This window comes from Pinus tabuliformis, chromosome 9 (genome assembly GCF_031772625.1).
Source record: "Pinus tabuliformis cultivar Carrire ecotype Pingquan chromosome 9, CPIR1, whole genome shotgun sequence".
NCBI lineage: Eukaryota > Viridiplantae > Streptophyta > Pinopsida > Pinales > Pinaceae > Pinus > Pinus tabuliformis.
The window spans coordinates 434,270,662-434,283,047 of record NC_142307.1 but is presented as its reverse complement, the minus strand read 5'-3'; positions in this window follow the sequence as shown (position 1 = coordinate 434,283,047).

Sequence of the window (12,386 nt, the reverse complement as noted above, 5' to 3'; positions counted from 1 at the left end):
CACCAACCTGATGAACAATTGGGACCGCCTAAAAAATTTTCACTAATAATTGAATGGTACCACCGTGCTCAGCTCGTCATCCTGATTCTGATGGGCTAGATCACCAATAAGCGCCCCGGAAGATCTCAGACTCGTTTTTTTTTTTTTGAAAACTCCTAATGGATTTTTACTCCTAACGGAGTTTTACTCCTTCCTGATCAATACTGCAGTCGCCAAATCCTCAAAATGTCAATGCGGCCAAAAGTCCTGCGAAAATTATACATCAATATAGGAACCCTTCACAACAACTCTGATCTGGTGGATCTAAGAGATCTGAATGGCAGATCGGATAGCTCTGGGCGGCGGAACAGACTGCTGCTGCGGATCGGCTGGATCTAATAGATCAGAATGATTGATCTGCAAACTTGAGACTACGAGATTGATGTCTGCTGCTGCTACTTCACTCCTTTGCACAAGCGGATCTGATATAGATGATGTGCGATCCCCCGATAGAAAAGGGAACTATGGTCTTGGGGAGTGTCAGGTGCTACAAATCGCAATATACATAAGGGTCTGGCAGTAGTACTCGGCCCAATGTTTCAGGGCTCTAAGTAAGGAGGATCTACCGTACCCTTAGCCGTACAACCTGACTACCCTATCGTACGGGAGAGTAATCTCTCCGAGTGTTGTTCTCAGTGTAGTGTAGCCACAAGACGGCCGACGGTTTATCTATGGCGAGGTTTCAAGGGAGCCTAGGGGGCTTCCGATATACCCAGAGGGTACGTGGAAGACAGTCCATGCACGGTTCTGTCTAATGCGCTACTACGCTAAGGGGTACCCACAGGGGTTACAAGGGAATCCAACAGACATGACCACCTCTTGTATTTCCTGCGTGCATGCCTCCCCAAATCCGCAGGTTTATGCGCTCAACGACAGATCCCGTGGTTTAAAGACGTCGGAACACGTCTCTAGCCGATTTTTTTTTTTTGTTAAGAATTGGAGATCCCACCTGCCTTGGAAAGTGCCTCTGATACCACTTGTTATGCTCTTAACCTAAAAAATGATACCCAAATACAGAATATGCGAAGAAAAGATACCCAGAACACAGAATAGCAATGATTTTATTATTCAGAGAGTAATGTTCACTTGCCTCTTCGAGGGGGAAACCTCCAATAGAGCAGAGCTCGACTCCAAAATAAGACACGATGCTCCTCGCAGGGAGTCTCTATCCTTTATATATGACTCATACATGCAATACCACGGGCCAATACCATGGGTTTTATTAATACCATCTATCTAATACTATGGCCCATTTGCAACTAACTGTGGTCCCGTCATTAATTGCGGGTTAACCACTTACAAATATTAATATAGGCTTTATTGACTCTTGACTATGACGTGATCCCATGACATAAATAAGGGGGTTAGGGTGGGACCCTAACAAGATCTGAAAAATTGAAATGCCAAAATAAAAAGAGGATAATGCCCAATAAACCAAACCACAAAGAAACTTTTTATTAAAATAAATAATAATTGTAAGGACTACATTGTGGTGGACAAACTGTCTTTTTACAAAATGTGACTTGTTACTTATAGTATTTTTCAGTTACAATACTACGAGTCAATTCCATGGATGAATGAATACCATGGGTGGATGTCACAATACCATAGGTCAATTCCATGGGTGAATGAATACCATGGGTGGATGTCACAATACCACGGGTCGATTCCATGGGTGAATAAATACCATGGGTGGATGTCACAATACCATGGGCAAATACCATGAGTGAATGTCACTTACTATACCATGGGTGGATAAATACCATGGGCGGATGCCACATACAATACCATGGGTAAATTCCTTGGGTGGATGAATAATATGGGTGGATGAATACCATGGGTTGATGCATTTTCCATTCGGATCATCCTGGAGTGTTGCTTAAGCCAATTTCGATTCTAGAGTGGAAATGGGAGGTCATCTCCATGGATTTCATTATAGGTTTTCTAAGGACATCTAGACAACATGATTCCATCATGGTTGTGGTAGAAAGGTTGAAAAAGGTAGCGCACTTCATTCCAGTAAAATCTATGTATTCAACTAGTGATGTGGAACAGGTATTCATCAGAGATGTACTAAGATTGCATGGTGTTCCAAGGAAGATTATGTTAGATGGGGATGCTAAGTTCACCTCCAAGTTTTGGAAGGAGTTTTTTGTAGGTTTGAGTATAGAGTTGGCCTTGAACACAACTTATCATCCATAGACATATGGGCAGACAAAGAGGGTCAATAGGATATGTGAGGACATGTTGAGGATGTATGTGATGCATTGGTAGAGGAGATGGGAGGAGTACCTTATGTTGGTTGAGTTCGATTATAATAATGGTTATCAAGAGTCACTAAGGATGAGTTTGTTTGAGGCACTCTATGGGTAGAGTTGTAATACTCCCATCAGTTGGAGTGATCCAGTGAACAAGGTGTTGATTCCACTGGATATGTTGCTAGATATGGAACAAGAGATGTAGGTAACCAAGAAGAATCTAAAGCAAACACATGATAGAAATAAAATTTATGCATATCGGAACATGATGTTTAAGGAGTTTCAGGCTGGGGAGCAAGTGTATTTTTGCATCAAGCTAGATAAGATCTCCTTAAGGATTGGATCATGTCCCAAGCTGGTACCTCAAGTTTGTGGAAGTTTCAATATTCTTGAAAGGATTCGACCATTATCCTGTTGACTTGCATTTCCTCCGACATTTAAATTCAATGATGTTTTCCATGTGTCATTGCTTAAGAAGTATGTTAAATATGTTGATCATGTGTTTGATTGGTCTGTATTGCAGGTGGAGCTAGAAGGATAATTCCAATTGAAACCTTAGTTTATTTTGCAAAGAAATATTATCATGCTTCGAAACCAAGAAATCAAATAGGTTGAAGTGCAATTGAAGAAATTTGGGCTCAATGAAGCTACATGGCTGATGACAGATCAAATGTGGGATATGTTCATTCTCTATTTGTAGGTTGAGTGATTGTTTTTGGTATACATTCTGGTGTGATGTTTGGTTATATGTATAGGGATATAAATACCTCCATGAACTATGTTGTAAAGCTCTAATAAACAATATGCATGTCATGTCATTATGGTAATCATGTAGTTATGTTTTCATGTTGGTTTTCTTCTTAGTAGGTTGATCATTGTAAATATTGCAATGAGATAAGTTAAAATATTCATGGGAAATATGTTTTTGGATTTTTGAAAGGATTTACCAGTTGTAGGTGTCATTAAACAATGAGGTTGGTGTTCCCCCAAGGGGAAGGGTTTTATAACAACCCTTGTCAAAATTCCATGTTATAAAATTAATAAAGGAAAAATAATAACCAAGGTCATGAGACACTTATTCCAAGATGAATGTTGGGAAAAACATCCTAGGAGGTGTTCACTTGGTTTATTATGGCTAAAGGAAATTGGAAAAGGAAATGGAAAATGATTTGGAAAGGTATGAGGCATTAATTGGCATTTTATTTATGAAAATAATGGAAATTAGGAGAAAAGGAAGGTGAAAGATCACAGGTTGCATGTGAGGAGGAAAATGAAGGAAAATAAGAAAACATATGCCTCATTAATAAAAAGGCTTTTGAGGATCAGTTGATACCTTTTTTCAGTTCAATTTTGGATCTCTCTCTCTCTCTCTCTCTCTCTCTCTCTCGCACTCTTTGAAACATATCATTCTTAGATAACTCTAGCATTAGATCAAGGAAAGTGAAGGAAGGACAAGGAAGGTAAATGGAAGCAAATATCAAGAAAGGGAGTAGGATCAAGTGACTACAATGGGATTACTTGCAAGTATCAAATTGCGTGTGTGATATCCTTGCTATATTTGGCATGAATGGTACATGCATATGTGTTGTTGATTCTCTTGATGTCATTGGCATGGGATTTTTCAAGTGTGAAAGTGTTTTCTAGCCTTGCCTAGCCATTTTTAGAGGGCCATGGTGTGGTGGGTTCTCTTGTATTTGGTTTAGCCAGGTTGTTGGATGGACTCGAAGTTGAGTTGGGTGGTCCAAGGATTATTCATAAGGCCTAAAAATCCTTGGATGGGATAAATGATAAATCCTAGTTGTGAACACCTCCATTAAGCCTAGGAATCCTTGACCTATGAATGAAAGGATACACAGTAAAGTTTAGAGGTGAATACCCTTGATTAGGCCTAGGAATCCCATGAGAGGTAATGGTGGGATAAACAGAAAAGTCTAGAGGGTGGTGGCTTCGTATGCCTAGGAACCCATTGGCTAGTAATGGAAGGATACACAGTAAAACTGAGAGGTTGAGATCGATAAATTACTCACGGTTTAGGTGGATAGATCCAAAGGCACCCATGATTTTTTAGGGTCTAGTGATCTAGTGGGCTTGTGTTAAAGTCTGTTGTATTGATGAGGGTTTGGGCCTAAGAATCCATTGGTGGCATATATGGTAAAGCATGAGGAAGCCTTGGTTGGTTTTGTTGTGAGTCCCATATTCATGCTTGGAATATGGCACGAGGGTGATTGGCTGACAGAAATATTTGGTTCAGCCCAAGCTATGGTCAGGTGGTTAGTGGAATTCCCTAACTTGCTTGACTTATGCATTCATTAATAAAAACTCCTTCTCCTTGGTATTTATGTGTAAATGTATTGGTTCATATGTGTTCTTATGGCTGCTATATCCTTGTTATTTTCGTTAGTTATACGCTGGTTATGAGTATGTTTTATGACATACTTGATGTTTGGCTCTCATCATGTTTTGATTAGAAAATGAATGTACAATGAATATATGACCTAATATATGATAATGAAGCTATTGTGATAAGGCATCAATGCTTTATAGCAAATATTAGATAAGTATGAGACCCCTATGATCAAATATGTTGTTATGACATGTAGATCACATATTTGTGACATGTTTGACGAAATTCCTATTATGGCTAGTAGGGGTTATATCAAGTACTTGTACCATTCATTGCATTAGTATCCTTATTTCATTTTTATTTACCATTTATGAAGGCTTCATTAAGTTATGGGTGGTAGTCTGAGACCTAGCCTTGAAAAAGTGGTTGATAATGCAGGGTCACTAGCCCAGAATTGGCTGAAAAAGTCCATAGACACTAGCATGCCTTGTTGTGGGAGTGAGTATAAGGCCTCAGTCGCATGATTTGCTTGTCATGGGAGTGACTTAGGGTCCATATCGGTAAAATGTCAAGTTTTCTTAGGGGTTAATCATGTGGAAGGGTTGGTTACCTCTTTAAGGGTTTGTAGCTCTTGAGGAATGTTAGATTGGTTTGGTTTTGTTGGTTCTACTTCTTTAACTATACATGGGAAGTTGAATCACATTATGGTAGCGTCTTGTCACATGTTTACCCCCATAGACCGTTAACTTGGGAAATGTCGAAGGAGAGTGTTACAGCTTATGAAACCTTTCCCCTAATTGAATAGATATTTTCCATGTTCCTTCAATTGTGATTCAGTTGGAAAACCCTTCTGGATTTAGACTTTTCAGTGCACATATTTGGATATATCGATCTCATTATTGTAAAACACTAGTGTCATTGGAGATTTCAGTGTCAAAACCCTAGAGAATTAGTTAAAAATAAACTAACATATGTGCAATTTTTTGTAATATTGTGGCCACTTAGCAAACTTGCTTCCACCTTGAACCCTACATTATCACAAAAACCTGAAATGAATTGCCAGACGGGTCCTAGGTGGTAATTGGTTTTCAATGAGGGGGTGCCAAAATTCTCCATATCTTCCCAAGTTACAAAAATTGTTTTAGGGAACAATTATTGTGGAACCCTCCTCTCCTTGAGAAAATTTTGAAAAGGGGGTCCACAATTTTTCCAAATGATTGATCTTTTCTAAAATGATTACCATTGTTAAAACCTACACCCTTACTTCATTGGCTTAATGCTTCTTACATTGGGTTTTGACCTGGCTGACCACTTGATGTGTTGGCTTGAGATTGACATGACTTCTAGTTAACTTAGCACTTTCTATTCGATACCAAATATAATATAGCTTGGAGGATGGGCATGCACCCTTCCTTTTAGTTTTTTTTCAATTATAATAATAATTTTATATTAAAAAAAAATAATTTTATAAAAAATGGTATTTCTATAAAGTTAAACTCATTTATAATATAAAATTATTATTTAAAATAACCCAAAAAATAATATAATAATATATGCACCTTTAGTTACGACAATTTGCATATGCTTGAGAATTTCGCCAAAAAACAAATTGGCAGATTTTGAAAAAAACTTGTAGCTTTTATTTTGACAAGAAAAAGATACAACAAACAATTCGTTCATAGCACTATTTCATTATTATGTAATCCATCTAGTAAGTTATACGAGAGTCATAAACATTTTATGATCATTTTTTATATAGTGTCTCTCGACTTATGTATGATTACATGAAAGGTAAAGTAGCATAATGAACGTTTATTTATTTTAGTGTATTTGTTTATTGTTTTGGAAAAGTTTTGGTGGTGTTTTATTTTGGAAAGAGCTATAATATATATTAACTTCTAGAAAATTGGTAAACTTTATAAAAATGTGTATGCTAGAGACTACTTTTGAAGCTTACCCAGCTTACCCCTTTAAGAATTATTGGGCAATGCCAAAGCCATTAAGTTTAAAATTAAGAAGTAAATATCCTTTGAATAAAACACCAAGCTTCATGTGCTTAAAGTAAGCCATTTTAATAAGTGGAAGTCTTAGAGTAACTAATATTACTAACGTGATTGATAATTAAAAGACAATGTATAGCCTATAATACTAAAACATCAATATGAACACTTGTCATGCTACGAGTTTCTTCTTAAATCCCTTAAGGAAATAGTCCCTTGAAATATTCATTTGGTGAACTGATTTCATTACAAACATTTTAATCAAGCGCAAGTGATGTAACCTTTAGTCAGGGTCCCTTTTCCTCTATACCAAGGAGACCATCTTTTCCAATTCTTTCAACAAAAAGTGGGGCACGTTGATTGACCTATGCACCACTGAATGAATCAAAATTTTCATATTGTAATGGTATACCATGTTATACCACCCTTCATAGGTGAAAATTTTCATAGCAATGAGGATGGCATCCTACCAAAGAGGAAGTAAGGCTTCTTTGTTTATTCATTTCTTCAAGTTTGGGAGTGGGGATGGTTTGGAGAGAAATGGAACCCAATAGGTGTTATCATTCTTAACATTCTTAAACCAAGTCTCTCACTCTTGGGAGAGCCATGTTACCCTTGAAATCATCCTCTCATCAACTTCAATGGGGAGTTACCTTACTATAGCTTTGATTTTTCACAGGTGTTTGCGAATTTGAGGGAAATTGCTCTGATATGACTCTAAAAATACCCTAGAAATTTAGTCCATATGCTAGAGACTACTTTTGAAGCTTACCCCTTTAAGAATTGTTGGGCAATGCCAAAGCCCTTAAGTCTAAGGTTAAGAAGTAAAGATACTTTGAATAAAACACCAAGATTCATGCACTTAGAGTAAGTCATTTTAATAAGTGGAAGTCTCAAAGTAAGTAAGATTACTAACTCAGTTGATAATTAAAAGACAATGTATAGCCTATAATATTAAAACATCAATCTGAACACTTGTCATGCTATGCATTTCTTCCTCAATCCCTTGAGGAAACAACCCCATGAAATATTCATCTGGTGAATTGATGTCATTACAAACATTTTAATCAACTGCAAGTGATGTAACCTTTAGTCAGGGTCCCTTTTCCTCTATACCAAGGAGACCATATTTTCCAGATCTTTCAACAGAAGGTGGGGCATGTTGATCGACCTATGCATTGCTGAACGAATCAAAATTTTCATATTGTAATGGTATACCATGTTAAACCACCCTTCACAGGTGAAAAATTTCATAGGAATGAGGATGACATCCTACAAAAGGGGAAGTAAGGCTTCTCTGTTTATTCATTTCTTCCAGTTTGGGAGTGGGGACAGTTTGGAGAGAAATGGAACCCAACAAGTGTTATCATTATTAACATTATTAAACCAAGCCTCTCGCTCTTAGGAGAGCCAAGTTACTTTTGAAATCATCCTCTCATCAACTTCAATGGGGATTAATCTTACTATAGCTTTTAGTTTTTCAAAGGTGTTTGAAAATTTGAGGGAAATTGCTCTATCATGACTCTAAAAATACCCTAGAAATTCAGTCCATCCCTTCGTTTTGAAAATATTTGAGACTTCAGGATTTATCCAAATTCCATGGATATCACCAAGCTCTCTCATATTCAGTGAACTGCACATATTCTGGTTATTTTTCAACTGCCACTGGTTACATCGTTACAACAATCATTGTCCAAGCATTCAATGTCTAAGTTCCTTAGCCTCACTGATAACCTTTGTCCAAACCTTCTTGTTTACCCCTATTTTACAATTAATGTCTTCATAAGGCCTCACGTTTTATATCCCTTCGAGCTACGGAACCATGATTCTACACTAGCTATGGAGTGCCGAGATTTAATGTGTTTTAACATAGATTGTCCTGTCAACCACTCATAGTTGTCATAGGCTCAGGTGAAATAATGATGCGCCAACCCTTTTGACAATGAATTCAAAGCACTTAATATAACTTTGGTTGAATGTTTGTAGATAACACATATATATTTTTATATAAGGGTAATGCAAATATGTTTGTAACAACACATATAGATGTGTATTACTAGGATCATTAGGCTAAATCATGGCCTAGATATATGAATGAGTCAAAAGGTAGATAGTTATGGACTTGTATAAATTAGTCGAACGGGATAAAGGGGTGTAGAAATTTAATTAGGGTGATTAAGGGTATATTTTCTTTTGGGCATGAGGACAATGGTGAAAAGTATGAACCTTTAAAATTTGTATAAAATTATAAGTATGGTAGGACATCCAACCTTAAGTATATATGGCTAAAATAAAAATAAAGAGATTGAATAGAAGACGTTTGGTGTCTCATGGAATTTTAATAATATGGTAGTTGTGTCAATCCTTATGCTCATATTGTTGAAATGAATCTTTCCATTTATCCTGAAAAGAAACATAACCTTCATATCATTACATGTCATCTCCATATTTGAGTATGCATACTTGTAGAATATTTGTTATTACATAGGTATTATATTTCTCTCTCTTTTTTTTCTTTCTTTTCTCAGACTCTTTTATCCAGTTTCCCTAGTTTTCCAATAAGAGACTATCCCATAAAACCTTAAGAAAGGTTTTCATGAGAGGAATATCGTTTTTTCCTAGTAACATGGCTAAAATTGGTTTTCATGTGTGACTAGGTGTTGGAGGTGCCCAAGACTATGTTTTCATCGCCAAATAATTTTATTTTTCTCCTTTTTTCTTCCTTTTTAAACATATAAATGAAAACTATGGATTTGTAGAGAAGGGTGGTTTAACCATCCTTTTTACAATCTAAACATTATTTTTTTTCTTCAATTGTTCAATGAATTCCTCCTTATATTTAGGTTTTTGGTATAGTATTAGTTGATATCCTTTAGCCATCAATGGAATTCGTGCAACATCAATTGTATGTAATATTATTGATTCATTTTCAAATACAATCTCAATACCATAAGTATATAACCAACGTGTGTGAAATTTCCCTTTTAAAGTATTTATGCCTTGAATTGAATAAAAAGGCCCAATCACCTTCTTAAAATTATTTCTTTTTAATTAACTTGTCATGCAATTTCACCCACTATTGTTGAATAATAGTCCTTTGTTGGAAAACTTCCTGGCACGTCTCATCAAGTTCATTTAATTAGTCCAACGTATGCTTCTAAGCTTCTGAGAGGTCCATTCCAGTGTGCAAAGAAATCTTTAATGTTTTTTCCTCAAATTCAATACAAAGGATAACATGCTTACCATATACTAACTCATAAGGTGTAAATATGGTGGCATCCTTACATGTGACTTTGTAAGCCCATAAGGCCTCTAGAATATTTTCAGCCCAATCCTTATGATGCTGCTAAATTGTCTTAATTATGATAGCTTCCAATACCTTATTCATGATTTCCACTTGACCATTCACTTGAGGATGGTAAGGAGTGGACACTCGATGCTTTATATTGAATTTTTTTATAACAATCTGGGCTAACTTAGAAGTGAATTGAGTACCTTTGTCAATAAAAATTTCACGAGGTACCACAAATAAAACAAAAATTTATTCATATAAAAGGTTAGCCACCACTTGTTCTATTTTTTTTTGGCACGACTTTAGCTTCAACTCAGTTTATTACATAATCCGTACATACTAAAATATATGCCTTTTGTTTCGATGGTGGGTTGATAAGTCCCACGATGTCAGGAGCCCATTTTTCGAATGGCTCAATTAAGAATTGAGGTTGTAGTGGAAGTTTGTTTGTTTATATCAATTTCTATTGGGAATCATGATTGTCGTTAAACCACCCATAGGTGTTATTTAAGGATCACATCGGCAGAGATAAGGATCCATGACAAGTGGTTAGTCCATGTCACAAAACACACAAGGAGTGTTGGTTTATATAATTCCCAACAATCTCCCCCACAATGCGAGCCAAGTGTGTATTGAACTTGTGACCTACGCTCTGATACCACTTGTTGGGAATTGTGCCTGTCGTTAGACCAAAACATGCAATTGTTAGTCAACGATCACATCTCAAGAGACAAGGATCCATGTGAGGCATTTAGTAAATGTTGTAAAACATACGAGGAGCATTGGTTTATCCAATGTCCAACAATTTCACCATTCTTTGACACTTTTCACAATTTCGAACATATTTTTTCACATCTCAAAAGATTGTGGGCCAATAATAACAATGTCGCAAAAAAATATTTGTAGTTATTTTATCAATGAAATTCCCTCCACATGGTTCATCATGAGATGCCTTCAATATGTCATAGATTTCATGCTTCTGAACACAAATATGGATCACATGATGTGATTCAGTTTTAAATAGGTACCCTTGTATCCAGGACTATATGACACTATTCCTGATAATGTTATGTGGGTATCTAGGTCAAAAAATGTTGTGGAAGTTTTCATGCAAATAAATAATTAGTAATATATGCGAAGCAAGGTGTGTTAGTGTTAGTTTTTCTAGCATCAGATGTATTCTAGTCTTGAAATTTTGTGGAGAGGCTAGAATACATGAGATTTCTAAAACCTACAAATCTTTTCTGGAAATTCCACATAGAAACGACTTAACTAGATTATTAACCAGTTTTTAAATATTTCCTAAGTCTGAACTTAGGGAATATCGTTAATTAATTAGTATTAATTAAGTCATGGTGAGAATCATCTAGAAACTCACATGGATTGATCCAGAGATAATCCTAGCCATTAATTAAGTTTAAATATTGGTCGTTGGTGCTCAAACAAAGGATTGTAAGAGGAGATCAATGTGGTCATGGAGAATACACTTGAGCAACAATTCCTTGTGTATATCGAGCTAGCTGCAATAGTGTTCATTCTAGAGAGGGACGCAATGTCAGTGAGAGGTAGGGACAGGGACCCAGACACATATTTCTAGATTCAGAGAGGTAGCAGAAAGAGGGTGAGTTATTCTAAGTGATGGAACGTAAGTGAAGGAATGGGTGAGTGCAAGAACACAAGTGTAGGAATGCACAAGTGCAAGAAGCGTGAGTGCCAATGTTTCTTAGGGAATATCTCTATGAGACTTTCCTTTTTTTTGGATTTCTAGTTGGGCATCCATAGATGTACTCAGTTTCATCAGCACATAATAAATAAAACCCTCACTATTCCACTAGTTCTCTCAAGTTAGCTTTTTCCTGCGACATTGGTCTAAAAATAACTATGTAAATTTATGTGTGTGTGCTAGCATTTCTTCCAGTGTTTATTTCTTCTACAGTTTGATTTGTGTAGGTTGTAGTGTGATTGATTCAATATTTTCTGTAGCGAACAGTAAATAAATTGTTAAAAAATAATTTAACAATCACGAGAATTATTTCTAGTTACTACAATAGGATTCAGGTTTTCGCATTTCATAGTTAGTAGATAATGCACATAGACGTTCATCTAGAAATTCACCTTCTATAGGATCAGACTCATTAGTATGGTGAAGCTGTGATAAGAATTCTATAATGTCATTCTCCTTTCCAGGTTTATCAACAATGGTGATATCAAACTTTTGGAGAAGGAGAAGCCATGTAGTAGTTATTTCGTGTTTGATATATTTATTCATAAGATAATGAATGGATCAGTCATCAATGTGTACAAAAATGAGTTGTCCTGTAATTGAATGTTGAAGTTTATTTATGGTATGAACCACAATAAGGATTTCCTTTTCTATCACAATGTAGTTAAATATATTTGGAGTTAAATTTTTACCAACATAATAGATAACACATGATTACTGTTCTGATTTC